This window comes from Vulpes vulpes, chromosome 1 (genome assembly GCF_048418805.1).
Source record: "Vulpes vulpes isolate BD-2025 chromosome 1, VulVul3, whole genome shotgun sequence".
NCBI lineage: Eukaryota > Metazoa > Chordata > Mammalia > Carnivora > Canidae > Vulpes > Vulpes vulpes.
Genome location: NC_132780.1, coordinates 4,551,287 through 4,571,009, shown reverse-complemented (window position 1 = coordinate 4,571,009; position 19,723 = coordinate 4,551,287). Strand labels below are relative to the sequence as shown.

The following is a 19,723-nucleotide window of genomic DNA, read 5'->3' as shown; positions in this document are numbered from 1 at the left end:
TTGTAGATGTTGATGATAACAGTGGACAAGACAAAGTCCCTACCCTGGTAGAGAGTATGTTCTAGAAGATATGTTCAAAATGAACATACATCCATCTTGTTAGGTATTGAGGGAGGAAGAAGGAAACAGACAGGATATTTTTTGGAGGGAAATAATAGGGTGATGGGATAATAACTGGGTGGGGTGGAGTAGGAATACCGGCCATGAATCTACCCTTGGGATAGGGTGGTCAACTACTTTTGTAAAGTGAAGAGCCCCTGAATTTAGAGCCAAGAAGACCAGGACTCTATCCAGCTCTGCACTGTGACCTCATGTAAGATGCTCAGTATCTCTGAATCTTAGTACCTCACTTGTAAAAGGAGGATGTTTTGCCTAATAATTGCCTAATAATGTGAAAATTTAAGTGAGATGATGTGTGTGAAAAGAAAGATTTGGTAACTAGAAAGACTGATGTTTGATATTGCTCTATTTCTTAAATGGCTTCTTGGATTTTATGCGGTAATGATTGTGAACCAACCCTTTGGTGGGACCTCGAAGCAGAGACCTGGGTCATAGAGGAGCTTCCCAACTGCCGTGGCTCTTCTCTCATATCTAAACAAGTATTACTGTTAAGAGCTCTTGAACTCGAACTTAGTTTAGGCCAACTGAATAGTAAAAAGAAAAGGATGAGCTAATATTAACACTGTTTGAAATTTATAAACAAAATTGTTTGTATGAACTCATAGAAATTTTACTTTTGATCTCTGATTATTTTTGATGTTTGGAAGACGACAGCAGTGTGACTTCCATTTGTGGCAGGTAAGTGCTGCCACCTAGTTTTAAATGACTATTGTCTTTGCTGACATTTGGAGTGACGTTTCTGGAGAAATTTTCTGAAACACTAAACAGGGTTTAACGCATAGGGCAAAGCTAATTTTTCATTTGTAGCTTATTGGAGTTGACTTATCATTATTTTATTTATTTTTTAAAAATATTGATTTATTCATGAGAGACACACAGAGAGGAGAGAGAGAGAGAGAGAGAGAGAGAGAGAGAGAGAGAGACAGGCAGAGGGAGAAGCAGGCTCCACGCAGGACTCCAGGATCACGCCCCGGGCCAAAGGCAGGCATTAAACTGCTGAGCCACCCAGGGATCCCTGAACATTGTCAATTTTTAAGTATTAAAGAAATATTTTTAGTTGTGGCTGAGGACAGAAAGTGAAGTTTTTGGAGAGGATTAAATTTTGATCAGGGGCAAGCTTATGACATTCCGGGTTTCCAGAGTGGCCAGCAAGCTCTGGTGGTGGTTTTCTACTCCTCTGCCTCACATTGTAGGACTTTCTGGTCCACACTGTCCTCCTTTAGTTCCTGCGGGATGCCAATCTCCTTCTTCCCCTAGGTTCTGCATTCATGCCATTTCTTTTGCTAGGAACATTCTTTCCTCTACTCTTACTTATTTGCTTGTTAATTTTTGGAAATTGAAAAATGCACAGCAAAGTCAAAGAAGAAAATGACCATCATCCACATTCCTACCACTTAGGACTTGGCACGGCTAACATCTTTTTGTATCTACTTTATTTTTTTTTAATTTTTAATTTTTTTATTTTTTTTATTATTTATGATAGTCACAGAGAGAGAGAGAGAGAGAGGCAGAGACATAGGCAGAGGGAGAAGCAGGCTCCATGCAGGGAGCCCGACGTGGGATTCGATCCCGGGTCTCCAGGATCGCGCCCTGGGCCAAAGGCAGGCGCCAAACCACTGTGCCACCCAGGGATCCCTTGTATCTACTTTAAATACTACTTTTAAAGAAAAATAACCATCAGTTTATGTGATATTACGATTTATAAGAAATATATCTTTTGAAAAAAAGAGAAACGTATATTTTGCCATTCAGATAATCAAATAAAATATTATTTACATATTTGGTTTTTGTTTGTGGTTCCTGGCTCACAGTTCCCTAAACCCTTGGAATTTCCTAAGTGGTAGGAGCTTAAGGGCTTTTCTTATGTTAATCAAATGACTTTTGGGAAACACCTAAGGATGAGGGCTGGTTGCCAGGAGAACCGAGCATGTAATTAAAGGGTTGGAACTATCTGTCCTGCACCCAGGCCTTTGGGGAAGGTAGAGGGGCTGAAGGTTGAATCAGTTGCCAGTGAGGATTTAATCAATCATGCCTCTGTAATGAAGCCTCCATAAAAACCGTGTTTCTCTGAAGGAGGGGTTCAGAGAGCTTCAGTGTTGATGAACACATGGAGATCTGGGGAGAGTGACATGCCTAGGAGAGGGCATGGAAGCTCTGTGCCCTTTCCCCATACCTTCCTCTATGCACCTCTTCTGTCTGGCTGTTCCTAAGTTATATCCTTTTATAATAAACTAGTAATTCAGTAAGTAGAACATTTTGTGAGTTGCCCTAACATTAATCCACCCAAGGCAGGGGTCATTGGAGCTTCTAATCCATAACCTCTTGGTCAGAAGCCCAGGAGACAAACTGGGCTTCTGATGTCTGAAATTGGGGGTGTGGTGCTTGGGCCAGTCTTGTAGGTCTGAGACCTTAACCTGTGGAATCTGGTGCCAGCTCCAGGTAGAAAATGTCAGAATTGAGTTGAATTGTGGGACACCCTGCTTATGTCCTGAAAATCGGTGCTGTGAAGGAACCCCACTCCTGCTACATGGAAATTGGGTCCCAGAACCTTTTTAGTTTGGAAAAGTGGTGAGGTGTTTTGTTTTGTTTTGTTTTGTTTTGTTTTTGTTGTTTTAAGAGAGAAGGAGAGAGAGAGAGAGAGATCACATGAGCACATGCAGGTGTGAGAGAGAGAGGGGCAGAGGGAGAGGGAGAGAAGCTTAAGCAGGCTCCACACACAGCATGGAGTCTCACAGGGGCTCCATCTCACAACCCTGAGATCATGACCTGAGCTGAAACCAAGAGTCGATTGCTTAACTGACTGAGCCACCCAGGTGCCCCAGAACCTTTTTATTTTATTTTTTTTTTAAGATTTTATTTATCTATTCATGAGAAAGAGAGAGAGAGAGAGAGGCAGAGACACAGGCAGAGGGAGAAGCAGGCTCCATGCAGGGAGCCTGACGTGGGACTCGATCCTGGGTCTCCAGGATCACGCCCTGGACTGAAGGCAGCACTAAACCGCTGAGCCACCCGGGCTGCCCCCTTTTTCGTTTGTTAACAATATTTATTCATTCTAAAGAGTTCAAGTAATGCAGAAAACTGCAATGATAAAATTTTAGAAATATTTAACCCTTTCCAAATCCCATCATCCAGAAATAACCACCGTTAACGTTAAATAGGCATCGTATCAGACATATATATACACCTGTGCACACATCCTTTCCTTCAGCGCTTGGAGGGCATTTCTGTGTTGTCTTCTGGCTTTGTGTACTGTTGTGGGAACGTCTGGGGCCACCCTGACTCTTCTTCCTGGTACCCGAAGAAGTCTTTAGGATTGAACTTCCATGGCTTTAGTAGGATATTAAGCTTCTTATGTCAAATTCCTTCTTATGTGGTATCCCCTTTCAATATGCAGACTCTCTCGCGCGAATTCAGGGAAATTCTTTTGTGTGTTACCTTTGAAAACTGCTTTTCCATTTGCTGGGTTTTCACAGCAGGGACACCAATCATCCTATCCCCCCCCCCACCTCTATAGCCCCAAGTTTCACCCTAGTTCCTTTAATTTCTTTTACTTTTGAGCTTTGTTCACTGCCATTCCTGTAAACTCTTTTTTCCCTGTCTGTCATAAATTTGATAATTAGCTGTTCTAGTTTGTTCTCATGTCTATTGTATTGATTTGTTCTGTAATGTTTCAGTCCTCAGTTTTACTAAGACTGCAATTTTCTTTCTTTCTTTCTTTCTTTCTTTCTTTCTTTCTTTCTTTCTTTCTTTCTCTTTCTTTTCTTTCTTTCTTTCTTTTCTTTCTTTCTCACAAGTGGCAGTGGGGGAGGGATGCAGAGAGAGATAGAATCCCAGGCAGGCCCCATGCTCAGTGCAGAGCCCAACTCAGAGCTTGAGATCATGCCCTGAGATCATGACCTGAGCTGAAATCAAGAGTTGGAGACTTAACCAACTGAGCCACCCTGGGCACCCCAACAATCTTTCTTTTCATATCATTCTGTTGTTTTCACCTTGTCCTTGAGCTTTATTGAATTCATGTTCTTTTTGACTTGCTATCACGAGAAGCAGTGTGGGGCACCTGGGTGGCTCAGTGGTTGAGTGTCTGCCTTTGGCTGGGGTCATGATCCCCGGGTCCTGGGGTCGAGTCCTGCATCTCTCCCTCTGTCTCTCTCTGTGTCTTTCATGAATAAATAAACAAAATCTTAAGAAAAAAAAAACAAAAACAAAAATGAGAAGCAGTATAGGGAAGTGTTCCTCTGTTCCTTAAGTTAATTTTCTTCAGGTTAGTTCTGTAGGCTAAGTTCCTGGGAGTATGTTTGCATATTGTTTCTGTTCAACCTACTCATGCTTGGGCAGCTCTGCGCATGTGTAGGCCTACGCCTGCACTCTTGAGGTGACTCAGTGAGGTGGCTACTTGACAGTCTTTCTCCAGTATCAAGGCAACTTGTTTTCCTCAGGAGTCACAGAATCAGAGCTGGATATTTCCTGTGCTATCTATTTTGTCTGTGCTCTGAAAGAACAGTGGATGAAGATGGCGTGGAGTTGGAGTGGGAGGGACTGTTCAGGTGACGGCTTGACCTGTAAACATAGAAATGTCATTTCTCCCCAAAATCATCTATAGAGTCAATTCTATTCCTAATATGCTGGGATTCCTATTAAAATCCCAGCAAAGTATTTTGTAGATGTAGATAAACTTATTCTAAAATTTACATGGAAAGCCACAAGCTCTAGAATAGCTAAAATGATTTAAAAAAGAATAATAAAGGAATCGCTCTAACCCAAATAAAGGCTACAGTAATCAAGACAATGTGGAATTGGAGGAGGGTTGGACACATAGGTCAATGAGCCGGAAGGACAACCCAGAAATAGATCCAAACATATTCAGCTTTTTTTTGAAAAAAGCACAAAAGCAATTCAATAGAGGAAATACAGCTTTTCAACAGAGTGTTGGAGCAATTGGACATCCATTGGCAAGAAATGAATTTGACCCATAACTTAAAATGGGAAATGCAAAACTATGGAGCTTTTAGGAAAAAAGGCATGGGGAAAATCTTTAGGGTCTGGAACTAGGCAGAAAGTTCTTAGACTCAATACCAGAAGCATGATGCATAGAAGGAATAATTGATAAATTGAACTTCACAAAATTAATAACATTTGCTCTGGGCACCCAGGTGGCTCAGCTGGTTAAGTGTCTGCCCTCAGCTCAGGTCATGGTCTCCAGGTCCTGGGATTGAACCCCACATTGAGTTCCCTGCTCAGTGGGAAGCTTGCTTCTCTTTCTCTCTCTCTCTTCCTCTGCCCCTCTCCCCGACTCGGTCTCTTAAATAAATAAATAAATAAATAAATAAATAAATAAATAAATAAAATCTGAAAAAAAAACCCAAAACATTTGCTCTGCTAAAGTCCATGTGAAAAGGATGACAAGACAAGCTACAGACTGGGGGAAAAAAGGCTCTGCAACCCACGCATCCAACAAATCACTGGTATTTAAATATATAAGGAATGCTAAAAACTGAATGTTAAAAAAGCTCTAATATTTTTTACAACTGTGTGTAAATCTATAATTATCTTAAAATAAGAAGTTTAATTAAAGAAAACTTCACATCTTCAGAGCATCATTTTTCTCTGATCCTTCAGACTAACATTCTTTTTTTTTTTTTAAGATTTTATTTATTTATTCATGAGAACATAAAGGCAGATACACAGGCAGAGGGAGAAGCAGGCTCCCTGCAAGGAGCCTGATGTGGGACTCGATCCCAGGACCCCTGGATCATGACCTGAGCCAAAGACAGATGCTCAACCACTGCGCCACCCAGGCATCTTCTTCAGACTAACATTCTTGTTGAACCCTGAACTTTTTCTGTGGAGCATTTGTCATGGTTTTGTAATTATTTGAGTGATTTTTAGTTTAATATCTATCTATCCCACGAGGCTACGAGTCTATACCATTGTATCTCTGGTGCTGAAACAATGACCCATAAATATTCATTACATGAACAAGAGTTAATGCCTTGCAAAATTATCAAAGAGTTGGCAGTTGCTTTGTATTTGGAAAATACTTTATTTTTCATTTCTATTTTTTAAGTGATATCTACACTGAATTTGGGGCTTGAACTCACGACTCTGAGATCGAGAGTTGCATGCTCTATGACTGAGCCGGCTAGGCACCCCTGGAAAATACTTTATTTAATTTTTAATTTTTTAAATTTTTATTTATTTAATTTTTTAAAAAATTATTTAGTCATGAGAGACAGAGAGAAGCAGAGACATAGGCAGAGGGAGAAGCAGGCTCCATGCAGGGAGCCTGATATGGGACTCGATCCGGGGAATCCAGGATCAGGCCCTGAGCAAAAGGCAGACATCCAACCGCTGAGCCACCCAGGTGTCCCTGGAAAAGATTTTAAATCTATGCCTTCCCTACTTTTTTTTGGGGGGGGGGGGAAGAATGAATGCCTGTCATTTTCCCAGGCCACCCCACCCCCTCATAGTTTGAGGCTCCTGGCTGAGCCCCGCGTCATCAGCAGCCTTTCTACAACATCTGCCATTTTTCCAAATTCTCCAAGTTGGACAGCTGCCGAGAATATCCACCCTCTTGGCCTCCTCAGGGCTGAGTTTACCCAGTAATTGGTCTCATTACTCTATGTTGGAATTTTAGGAAGACAGCATGATGCTGTCATTATTCAATGAATAACAACATCTAAATTGATCCAAGGCTCCATGAAAACAACATTTTTACGCTTGTTGATAACAACCTATTCAAACATTTTGACTTATTACTAAAACAGTTCAAGTGCCTTCAACTTCTCAAATGACAGGTTATCTTCAGAAAATACATGGAGGGGCATCTCTGTGACAGGCAAGACCCTGTCACAGTGACTTACTTGACAGGAAAAGTTAGTTTTAGAATTCTCTTTGAATTACAAGCAGTGTTTGCCTGGGAAAGAGGCAGTTTGGGAGGTTGTATGCAGGCAGCATTCTTGTTTGCTGTTTTGGGGCCAGTCTGGTTGTGAAGAAGTCCGCAGGATCTTATGCAGTCTTACTTATCACAGCATTTTTTTTAAAGATTTTATTTATTAATTCATGAGAGACACACAGAGAGAGGCAGAGACACAGGAAGAGGGAGAAGCAGGCTTCCTGCAAGGAGCCCAATGTGGGACTCGATCCCAGGACCCCAGGATCACCACCTGAGCCAAAGGCATACGCTCAACCACTGAGCCACCCAGGCATCCTTGTCACAGCATTTTTGAAGCATATATATATATTTTCTCAAGACAATAGAGAAATCCCCCTTATGACTATAGAAATATAGACTCAATGCAGAAGACTTAGAATAAAAAACAAATTTCCCCAAGTATCAGCTTCAAAAGATCATCATTCTTTTTAATTTTTAATTTTGAACTGCTTTTCGCCTTGGAGAAAAGTTGCAAATGTAGTTGTAGGAAAATGGTCCCTCCCAAAATATCCATGCCCTACTCTCAGGATCCTCTGAATATGTTGTGGTGATGGCCCTGGAGACTTGGTAGATGTATTTAAGGAGAGATTAGCCCTAGTTATCCAGGTGGGTCCAATCTCATCAGAGCCCACCTCCTTTTAAAAGATTTTATTTACTTATGAGAGACACGCAGAAAGAGGCAGAGACACAGGCATAGGGAGAAGCAGGCTCCCTGAGGGGAGCCCGATGTGGGACTTGATCCTAGGGTCCTGGGATCGCACCCTGAGCCAAAGGCAGATGCTCAACTGCTGAACCACCCAGGTGCCCCTAATCAGAGCCCTTAAAAGCAGAAGACTTTCTCCAGCTGAAGTCAGAGAGATTCAAAGCATGGGGACTCAACCCACTTGGGCTAGCCGTGAGATGGAGGCACCTGCCCCCATCCCTGCAAGGACCAGAGGGAGGCTTCTAGGAGATAAAGGGTGGCCCCTGGCTGACAGGTGGCAAGGACATGGAACATCCTCCTGTTCTGCAAGGAATCGAATCCTGCCAACAACCTGAGTGAGCTTGCGAGGAGACCCTGAGTCCCAGGTGAGAACTATGACCTCCATGGATACCTGAATTTTAGCCTAGCAGAGAAGCTAGCCATGCTGCTCCAGACTTCTGACCTGCAGAACTGTGAGATAATAAACTGGTGGTGTTTTAAGCTACACATTTTGTGGCAATTTGTTATGCAGGAACAGAAAACGAATATAGGAGTACAAAGTTCCCATCTATCCTTCACCCAGCTCACCCTGATGTTAGCATTTTACATATCCTAGGGCAATGATCAGAACCAGGACACTGGCACTGACACAGTACTACTAACTAAGTTACAGATTTTATTTGAATTTCACCAGTGTTTCCACGAATGTCCTTTTTCTGTTCCAGGATCCCATCTAGAATGAAATGGTGCTTTTAATCATTGTCTCCTTAATCTCATTCGATCAGTGACGGTTCCCCAGTCTTTCTTGACTTTGACACTTTCAAAGAGTACTATCTAGTTATTTTGTGGAATATAACTTGAGTTTGTTAGGTGTTCCTACATGATTGCAACGATGTCACATACTGTTGGCAGGAGTTCCAGAGCAATGTCCCTTCTCAGCGAATCATATCCAAGGGTTCATGATCTTGAGATATCTTTTTACTGGGTTTATTAACTTTGATTGCTTGGTTATCGTGGTGTCCGCTGGGTCTCTACCATAAAGTCATGATCTTCTCTTTGTATTAATATCTTTGAGACTACACAAATTTTATTTGTCTTTTGACTTTTATCCACTAGTTTTAGCATCCATTAGTAGATTTTGTCATCTGTAACATGGGGTGGGTAGAAAGACTCTTCATAGTTTAACCAATATCTTTCCAACTCCCTCCCATGTCTGGGAAGTGTTTGTATATGTATAATATATATAAGTATATATATAAGTATATAATATATATAATATATATAAGTATAAATTCACATATATAAAGCAAATAGGGTCTATTTGTTATATATAATACTAATGATGTTTTTAAAAAAGATTTTATTTATTTATTTGAGAGAGAGAGAACAGCAGGGTGAGGGGTGGGGGGATAAGCAGACTCTCCACTGAGCTGAGAGCCCAAAGTGGGGCTTCATCCCAGGACCCTGAGATCATGACCTGAGCTGAAGTCAGCCGCTTAACTGACTGAGCCCCTCCAGGTGCCCCACTAATGTTATTTTGTAACCAGCTATTTACTTAATAGTGTATCGTGAACATTTTTCCTTGTCAGTAAATAATTTTTAGAACATAGATTCTAAAAGTAGTTGTTCATAGTAGTTAGATAGCATTTTATTTTATGGTTCCATTATTTTTCTAGCCAGTTTACAATTTTCAGATGAGTGATCTAAATTATTTTTTATTATATGTAGGGTGCCGTGAATATCTTTGCACATACAGCTTTGCACACATCTCTGTATTTCCTAAGGATGCTTTTCTTGGAAGTTGAATTGCTGGCTCAAAAGATTTGTACACGTTTAAAACATTTGATACACATTGTAAACTTTCTTCTCTCTGACCAAAAAATGCAAATGGGTGTCAGATTCTCCCATTCATCTTCTTCCTAACAGTGTTTTATATCAGGATTTTCAGCATTCTTGCTCGTGGTGTAATCATTTAATAAGAATTATATTCCCGCAAAGCCAGCTTGCTGTTTTTACAACCAGTGGCTTCGAGGGGAGACACAGACCACTGCAGACACCACCCAGCCTGTGGCGTGCTGGGGGTGAGCAGGAGGCTTGGCTCAGCCTGAAGCTAGTACCAGGAGTCTTCTCTGTAGGCACAAGCTCATGGTCCATGAGCTGCCCCCTGGGGCAGGCTGCTCTGGTGGTCCTCAGTGTTAGGTGGTGTCAGAATCACCTGCAAGGCTTATTAAAATGTAAATTTCTGGATTCAAATCCAGATCTAAAGATGAGACTCCTTGGTGGAATGTCCCAGGCATTTATTTGTATTTGAAACAATCTCATCAAGGCTGGGAAAAGGAGGTGGTCCTTGGGGCCACACTTTGAGAAACACCGGTTTCGGCTTTGAGCTGTTTTAAGAGCTTATTCTTTGGAATAATCTGTGAGGAATAACCCGGACAGGGGAATTTATGCCTTAATTGTCACTATGTGCAAAGGCAGGCTTTCTCTAACTTGCCTCTCTCAATTATTTACTTTTTGGTTAGTCCCTTTTTTTTTCTTTTCTTTATTTTTTTTGTCTAGGGTCTTTTTTGAGAAAGTATACTTCTCCAAAATAGAAACATTTTCTTTGTATCAATAAGTGATCTTATCACTCCCGCCTTTTCATGTCTCCTGCAGCCTCTCTTATTCCAACTAACATCTGGTAATTTGCCCATAATTGGTGTATGTGATTTCATAGGATCCTCACCACAGCCCTTCAGGGGAAGCGGCTCTGTTATTAGGAGCCATTGCATTTGTAAATGATTAGGAAACAGGCTTAGAGAAGTTAAGTAATAACAACAATAATAATAACAACAACATTCATTGAGTCTGTTGTGTCTCAGCACCCCTGCAGAGTGGAAATTGATATTGTTAGGCCCAAAGTGGTCCTAAGACTGACCCAAGTGAGCTGGTTAGAAACAGAACTGAAGGTCACATCACAGCCTGGGCCAGACCAGATCCCACTATAGCTGAGCAAGCCCTGGCTCCCTGGTGTGTGTGTGTGTGTGTGTGTGTGTGTGTGTGTATGTGAGGGATGGGATCCAAGTTCTGTAGAAATGGGGCTTGTGTGGAGGAAATGCGCATTTACGATTGATGCTGAAAGCTGTATTATCTGCTGTTGAATTTCCAGACTGCCATATAACTGTTTATGCGAACATGATGCATTTTAAGGTGTAGAATTTAAAACACATTTGGCATTAAATCATATCTCTGCTTTTTACATACTTTATAGAAAAATTGGGACATGGTTTCATTTGTATAGATTATTAGGCTCATCTCCTTAGAAGAGTCTAGCTTCTTAAAGTAATGGGTGATGTGAACAAGGATTATTTCAGTATAAGTAGCTCTTAAACTATGCAGTTGAGAGCAGAGACAGTAGGGAGTACAGGGTAATTACTTTATGTAAGGGATGTTCATCACTTCTGTTATCTCATGGTAAAGATTAGGTATGAAGTATTTATACATAAGAACCCTTTTCATCAGATAGGGTACTGAGAGCAGCAGGTCCTTAAAATAGCTTGGTTTCTCTGGATTCAAACTTGAGGGAAGGCGGCCGTGGATTTCACTTAGATGACTATTTAACAACTTCCCCTCTTGCTGAACCCTCATATCCCTTTTCTCTCATTCCAACAGTGGGCGAGAAGCTCCCGTCACCACGTCTACACAGTGACTGCGTCCCTCTCTGTGTGTACTTTGCCTTCCCTCCTGTGACTTTGGCTACCATCTTCCTTTGCCTTCTCAAGCATCTGGCTCCAGCAGTTTCTTCCCTGTTCTGTATCATCAAGTTTTCCCCATTTACTAGGTCATTCCCATCAGCATAAACATTTGCTGTAACATCACCCATTGTAAGATGAAAAAAAGAAAGATTCTTTACCCTGTATCCTTCTCTAGGATGACTTACTTCTCTCCTCCCTTTGTAGCAAATCTCCTTGAAAGAGTTGTCATCTTCTTTCTTAAATGTACACAGGCTTTCAGCCCCTCACTCCACTCCACTGAAGTGGCTCTTGCCAAGGTCACCAATGACTCTGTGTTGTTAAATCCAGTGGTCAATTCTCAGACCTCATCTTACTGGACCAGCCTGCAGCATCTGGTATAGTCACTCCTTCCTTCTTCAAACTCTTTATAAACTCTTGGCTTTAGAGAACGTGGTGTCTTGGCTTACTTTCTTCATCACTGTTCACTCTTCTGCATTCTCCTTTTCTGGCTTTTTCTCATTGCCCCAACCTTTAAATTCTGAGTACTCCAGAACTTAGTCTTTGGGTCTCTGTGTTGTCATTCTTACATTTCTACTTCTGAAACACTCTGACATCAAGGCCTGCCCAGGAAATAACCTCTTGTTTTGTCATCCTGGGATCAATAAGGTTCCTGGCTTGAGAGGACCAGTTTGCCCTGGCTGCCACATCTTGGCTCACCAGTAACATTTTTTAAAAAAAGATTTTATTTATTTATTTATTTAGAGCACATGAGTGGGGGTAGGGGCAGAGAGAGGGGGGAGAGAGAGCATCTCAAACAGATTCCATGCTGAGAGTGGCACCTGCTGTGGGGCTCGATCACATGACCCTGAGATCATGACCTGAGCCAAAATCAAGAGTCAGATACTTAACCAACTGAGTCACCCTGGCACCCCTTGTAACCCCTATGTATGCAGAGAAATGTCAGGTAGAAATCTTTACTAGATGACTTGCTCTCTGTTTCAGACTTTATTTATGTATTTATTTTCAAAAAACTTTATTTATTTATTCATGAGAGACATGGAGATAGGCAGAGACACAGGCAGAGGAAGAAGCAGGCTCCATTCAGGAAGCCTGATGTGGGACTCGATCCCGTGACTCTGGGATCACACCCTGAACCAAAGGTAGATGCTCAACTGCTGAGCCGCCCAGGCATCCCTGTTCTAGACTTTAAATAGCATCTACACTTTGATCTCCAAATCTGCATCTTTAGCCCAGATCCCTCCCGTAAACCTATCCAACTGCCTCCTGGAAGTCTCCATTTGGATGTCACTTTCAGCTAGGCCTCGGTTCTTTTTCATGAGGAATCACTCTATAAATAGGTATAGATTTGGTATATCTGTGGAGGAGGTGAGTTCAAGGTTTTCCTACATTGCCATTAACAAGGGAACCCTTAACAGGGTGGTGGGGAGTGTGGGGTGTGGGGGTAGAGAAGAGCAGAGAATACAGAGAATCAGAGTGAAAATGAGCTCATGAGGTTTAGCATTCAAATGAGAAGAGTTTTAGAAAGTGAAATCAGGAAAAGCTGAGGAAGGATATAATTAGCTAATTCAGGAAACCAAAATCTCTAAAATTAAAATGACCCATCTCAGTACTCATCTCAATGGGTAATTTAAAAAATAAAATACTCACACCAAGTCATGAAATTTTAGACTTCCAGGGATAAAAAAGAAAATCATAACAGGTTATAGAAAGGAAAAAAATAACATACAAAAAGATTAAGCATCAGAATGACTTGTTATCATAATACTGTGAAGAGGCAATGCTTGAAATTTTTTTTAGGGATCCCTGGGTGGCGCAGCGGTTTGGCGCCTGCCTTTGGCCCGGGGCGCGATCCTGGAGACTCGGGATCGAATCCCACGTCAGGCTCCCGGTGCATGGAGCCTGCTTCTCTCTCTGCTTCTCTCTTTGCCTCTCTCTCTCTCTCACTGTGTGCCTATCATAAATAAATAAAATTAAATTAAAATAAATTAAAAAAAAAGAAACAAATTTTTAGTATAAAAATATTGATACAAAAACAAACTCTCATCATATGCAGATACTATGATTGTTTGACCTAAAACAACCCATGACCATTAACTGAAAAATCCAATCACCAGGACTAGTAAGATGGCTGGATATGATATTTACACTAAAAATCAGTAGCAATTCTATGCCTGTCAATTTCTCAAACTCCTCAGGTTTTAACCAAACTCATCTTTTCCCCAAAACAAGGTATTCTGAATATTCACATTTCTGTGAATTTTATCATTACTCTTTCAGTTATTCAGTCTACACACCTTAGGGTTATCTTTTCATTTTTTCTCTCCACATTCAAACAGCCACCTTTTATTATAGATAATTACCAGACAATGCTTTTTAAAATTTTTTGTAAAAGATTTTATTTATTTATTCATGAGAGACACACAGAGAGAGGCAGAGACATAGGTAGAGGGAGGAGCAGGCTCCCTGCGGGGAGCCTGGTGAAGGACTTGATCCCAGGACCTTGGGATCATGACCTGAGCTGAAGGCAGAGGCTCAACCACTGAGGCCAGACAATGCCTTTTGAATACATCTCTTCTGATATCACCAATACAACACTCATATACTTTTATTTACTTCATACGACACTGAGTCCAGCTCCCTTCCCCTTGACCTTGCTCTACAGTAGAGGCTGGAAATATGGAAATACTAGAGTTCTCAGCCTTGAAGCCAGGAGTGACCATTTGACACCGGTCAGGCCGGTGAGCCATGAGGCAGAAGTCCCTGGGGAGACTGCTGGTTTTCAACAGAAACTAAGGAAGACCAAGAGAATGGATAAAATCTTTAAAGTGCTGGAAAAAGACCCAACCTATAATTAAATATCCGTAAAAATATCCTTCAAAGGAGTGAAATAAAGGGATTTCCTCAGGCAAAAGGAAAACAACTTCAGATAGAAGCCACACTGTAGGAAGGAATGAAGAGCACTAGAGAGAGAAAAATATGTGCGAAATAGAAAGGAATGTTTCTTATTTAGAAAACAATAATGATAGTATTTTATAAAATTTGCAATATATACGGAAGTAGAACATATGACAACAATGTGTAGGGGAAAAAAAGGCCAGAGTGGGGGTGGCTCAGTTGGTTAAGCATCTGTCTTAGGCTCAGTCATGATCTCTTCATCTTGGGATCAAGCCCTGCATAGGGCTCCCTGCTCAGTGGGGAGTCTGCTCCTCTCCCTCTGCTCCTCCCCAATTCTGATGGATTGGAGGTAGGGTGTTGGAGAAAAAAACAAGTGAAACCTGACTACGAGATGTCTGGACTGAGCAACTGGAAGAATGAACCTGCCACAGATATGGAGACGATGATGGGATAAGCAGTTCTGTGTGTGACTAAGATCAAGAGATCGATTTGGGACATGTTATTTTTCTCTCTCTCTCTCTCTCTCCATCCCTCACTTTTTCCTCTTCTGGAAACTTTTCTTGACTTACCTTTTTAAAATCTCTTCTATGACATCTTTGAATTGTTGATTTCCAGGAGATTTTCCTATTTTTAAAAAAGATTTATTTGAGAGAGAGAGAGACAGACAGACAGACAGACTGGGTGTGTGGGGGGGGGGAGGGGCAGAGGGAGAGAAAGAGATCTCTAGAAGATTCCCTGCTGAGCATGGGCTCAATACAGGGCTCCATCTCATGACCCTGAGATCATGACCTGAGCCAAAACAAGAGTCAGATGCTTAACTGACTGCACCACCTAGGTGCTCCTCTTATTTATTTATTTTTTTTCAGTGTCCTTTTATCTATAGTTCTGACTCTTGCTTCATGGATGAAACATCTTTTCTCTCTGTAAACGTTAGTTATAATTTTTTTAAAGGTTTTATTTATTTATTCATGAGAGACACACAGAGAGAAGCAGAGACACAGGCAGAGGGAGAAGCAGGCTCCTCGCAGGGAGCCTGACGTGGGACTCGAACCCGGGTCTCCAGGATCAGGCCCTGGGCTTGAGGTGGCGCTAAACCGCTGAGCCACCCAGGCTGCCCAACATTAGTTATAACTTAAAAGGTTTTTTTTTTCTGCCCAATGAAGTATCTTTTTCTTTTTTTTTTTTTCTCTTTTTTTTTCTATGCTCCTTTCTTTCCAGGGTTTAACTTTTTACCATTTTTATTCAAAGTTAATAATTCTGCAAGGTTCACTGTAGAAAACAACATCATCGTTGGCCACCTCTCCCTTTGTGTCATTTTGCTACTTCCCCTCCCCCAGGCAAACACTTTCAGTTCTTTTAGTTGATACTATTAAATACCATACTTGCACTGCTACCTCTTGACTTTTCAGTTTCGGGAACTGTCTTTTTCATTGGTGAATGAGAATTTACCCTCCTTTCCATCTCTGCTGCCATAAGCATGCTCTGTTGTCAGCCCTCCCATGCTTCCAATGTTATTAGGTAATTATTGAATGTGAACACTATTATTTTTTGCCAGTTGCAATTGTTTTTTTCTTTTTTAAAAGAATATTTTATTTTTAAGTAATCTCTATACCTCATATTGTGCTTGAACTCCCAACCCTGAGACCAGGAGTCCCATGCTCTACTGACTGAGCCAGCGAGGCACCCCCTTTTCTTACTGATTTGTAGGAGTTCTTTATATAGCTAGGCTATTATTCCTTTGTTAGTTGTATGTGTTGCAGAAAGCTTTCATTCTGAGTCTGTTTTTTCACTTTGTTGATGGAGCTTCTGTTATATAGAAATTTATATTATAATGTAATCACACATGGCCATCATTTCTTGACGGTTTGTGACTCCCCCCACTTGTTAAAGAAAATTACCTTGAGGTCATGAAACTATTTTCCTATATTTCCTTCTAAAAATTTAAAGTTGTGCTTTTCACACTCAGAACTTCAATTCACCCGCAAAATCAATTTTCTGTGTGATATGAAGTAGGGATAAACGTTTCATGGTTTTCCACGTAGGTGATCAGTGATCCCAACACCACTTATTAAAGAGCTTCTGTGGGATTTGATTGGCTGAGCCATGTTGATGGTAGCTGTGGCTGAGGGGGTGGCCAGAAAGCAGCTGGGAAGTCCCACAGACTTGCACTGCCTTGGCTTTTGGTTTCAGTCTAGTGATCTGAGCTGAAGAAGTTTTTGCATCTTGCTCTGCTCCGCTTCTAAGGCATCACACCCTCTCGGGCCCGCTGCTGCCTCCGGAGCTCACTTGAAGGGCATGACTGGGATGGAGAGTCCGAGCCTGGGACACTGTGGATCTGTTCCCTGGGTCACCTGCATTGGGCACTTAGCCCCAGGCCAGCCCTGTGACCTCCCTAGGGAAGATGTTGCTCTGGGATTGGAAAGAGTGGGAGAAGAGGAGAAACAAACGGGGATAGAAAGCAGCAGTGAGTGGAATCCCCTGCTCTGAGAATCCATTGCTTCCGCTCAGATTGGTGGTGCTACCAGGACAGGGTGCTGTAAGCCTGTCCCATGCATTGTGAAGCAAAGGTGATTAGGGAAAGCAGCAGGAAGATAGGTTGTATATTTTATCAGCCCACAAGGACTGAAGCTCAGCTCTAAAAGTGCACCTGCTAATTATCTTCACAAAAATGGAGACACTTGTCTTAACACCAGAAGATTTTGATTTTATTGTGCCTTCTAAAGGGTGCATCAAGTCCAGATAGAAAGACTGCAGCAGAGCACCTCTGACATCCCAAATGCAAAATCAAAGTAGCAATTCAAACTGGAACCTCAGGACATAAAGCTGGTAGAGAAAAGATGTCTTTGCTCTGCCAAGTGGTAGTTTGGAATGGCAAAATAGCAGGGGATTATCTAGCTTTAAAGATGAAGGCGTTAATGATGTTGACTCCAGAAAGGTTAAGAAGTCCAAAGAAAAGGAGACTATTTTGAAAGGAATTCAAATGAAGAAAGCTAAAACAGGGGTGCTGGAAGGGCCTTCCAGATTTTGCTCAAAGTATTAGGAAAAGAGGATCTGAATATAATAAGGCAGATGCTGAAAGTGAACCTGTTGCATAAGAAAGTCAACTTGATAAAAAAAAAAATTTCTTATCTTCATTTTTGACGCCGGTGCAAGCCACAGGCCCCTGACGACAGACTTGTAAAAGAAAAAGTGTTGAGCTCAGGATCAAATTTTTGTTTTGAACAAATAACTGCTGGCATCATAAACAAATTATGTTCAAGCGAAGGAGCAGAACACAACGAGAAGTGTGAGGAAAGCTTTTTAGAAGCCGAGGGAATGTCAACAAAAGTAGAAGTTGGGGAAAGGAAGGAACATTTGCATAGTGACATTTGGAATGTGGCTCTGAAATGGACAACTGCTCACAAACTGAGAAAGACTGTCAAGAAGATCTCTTTCTGCTGGCACAGATAGAAAAAAGGACAATGAGCCTGTGTTTTTCCAGCAAATGGAACAAAGAAGCTCTTGGCCCCCCATAACACAAAGCCTTTAAGAACTGGACGCTTCCTGGGTCACCTTTTAATTTTGTCCAAGAAATGCTTTTCCGTGATCCACGGAAGCTCCTCATTGCTACCTTAATTCTCAATTGGACCTCAGGCAAAATGGCAATGGCTGTGCTTTGGGAATTTCTGGAGAAGCATCCTTTGGCTGAGGTAGCATGAACCCAACTGGAGAGATGTGTCAGATCTTCTTAAACCTCTTGGTCCCTACGATATCCTCGAGCAAAAACCATCGTCAAGTTCTCAGATGAATAGCTAACATAGCCAAGTAGGTGTCTGATTGAGCTTCATGGGATTGGCAGATATGGCAATGACTCTTACCGAATTTTTCCATCAATGAGTAGAAGAAGGTGCATCCTGAAGACCATAAGTTAAATAAATATCATGACTGATTTTAGGAAAATCTTGAAAAATTAAGTCTGTCTTAAAATTCTTCGAAGTTTTCAAACTCATTTTTTATATGTTACTTGTATATTTGATTTAGAAGAGCCCCGTCAAGCACAACCATTGCCTTTACAGGCATATAGATTTATTTTATTTTATTTTTTATTTTATTTTATTTTATTTTATTTTATTTTATTTTATTTTATTTTATTTATTTTATTTGGCACCAAAGCAAGGTTTATTGAGTGATAGAGGGATGGGCTCCAAAGAGGGATGGGACACAAGAGAGTTGCACAGGCATACAGATTTTAATCGGTCCAACTTGAAACATAGGTTTTCTTTTTTTGTCACTTCAAATTTTTATTTAAATTCTAGGTGGTTAACATACAGTATAATATTGGTTTCAGAAGCAGAATTTAGTAATTTGTAACTTACATATAACACCCAGTACTCCTCACAAGTGCCCTCCTTAATACCCATCACCATTTTAGCCCAGCCCCACCTACATCCAGCAACTCTCTCTAGTTGAGAATCTCTTATGGTTTCCTTCCTCCTCTCTCTCTTTTTTTGTCTTCCTTCCTCTATGATCATCTGTTTTGTTTCTTAAATTCCACACATAAGTGAAATATGGTAATTGTCTTTGTCTAACTTTATTTTGCTTAGCATAATACCCTCTAGCTCCATCCATGTCTTTCCAAATGGCAAGATATCCTTCTTTTTGATGGCTGAGTAACATTCCAATGTATATATATATACCACATCTTCCTTTATCCATTCATTAATTGGTGGACATTTGGGCTCTTTCCATAATTTGCCTATTGTTGATAATGCAGCTATAAACATTGGGGTGCATGTGCCCTTTGAAATCAGTATTTTCGTATGCTTTTTAATTTTGGGGGGAACTTTCGTACTGTTTTCCAGAGTGGCTGCACTAGTTTGCATTCCACCGGCAGTATAAGAGGGCTCCCCTTTCTCCACATCCTCTCCAATATCTGTTGTTTTCTGTGTTGTTAATTTTAGCCATTCTGACCAGTGTGAGGTGGTATCTCATTGTGGTTTTGGTTTGTATTTCCCTGATGATGAGTGATGTAGATAGGTTTTCTTAGTGTGTGTAACATTGGTAGATCTTTGCTACTGAGCATTCTAGAACACGTTCTGAGATTTTTTAAAAAATAAATTGTTATTTGACAGCAATCCTAAAAATATAAATGACTTTTCCAATAATAAAATGTGATTTGAAGTTGAAAAAAAAAAAGAGAGAGCTTCCGTTCTCCCTTATTTTTTTTTTTTGCATAAGAAAGTCATTTTATCATTTGTCAAATTTACACATATGTTTAAGTCTTGTGTTCTTTTTTCTTTTTCTTTTTTCTTTTTTAAAAGATTTTATTTATTTACTTGAGAGAGACAGCCCAGGAGTGGGAGGGAGGGGCGGAGGGAGAAG

The 19,723-nt window shown here is 41.0% G+C and overlaps 1 long non-coding RNA gene and 1 pseudogene across 2 annotated transcripts in view; both read left to right on the top strand.

Annotated features, from left to right (window-relative positions):
• LOC140597972 (uncharacterized) overlaps positions 1–19,723 on the top strand; it is a 206,043-nt gene that overhangs the window by 10,568 nt on the left and 175,752 nt on the right. The gene's annotated exons all lie outside the window — the stretch shown is intronic.
• LOC112928335 (methyl-CpG-binding domain protein 4-like) lies at positions 16,658–18,326 on the top strand (annotated as a pseudogene).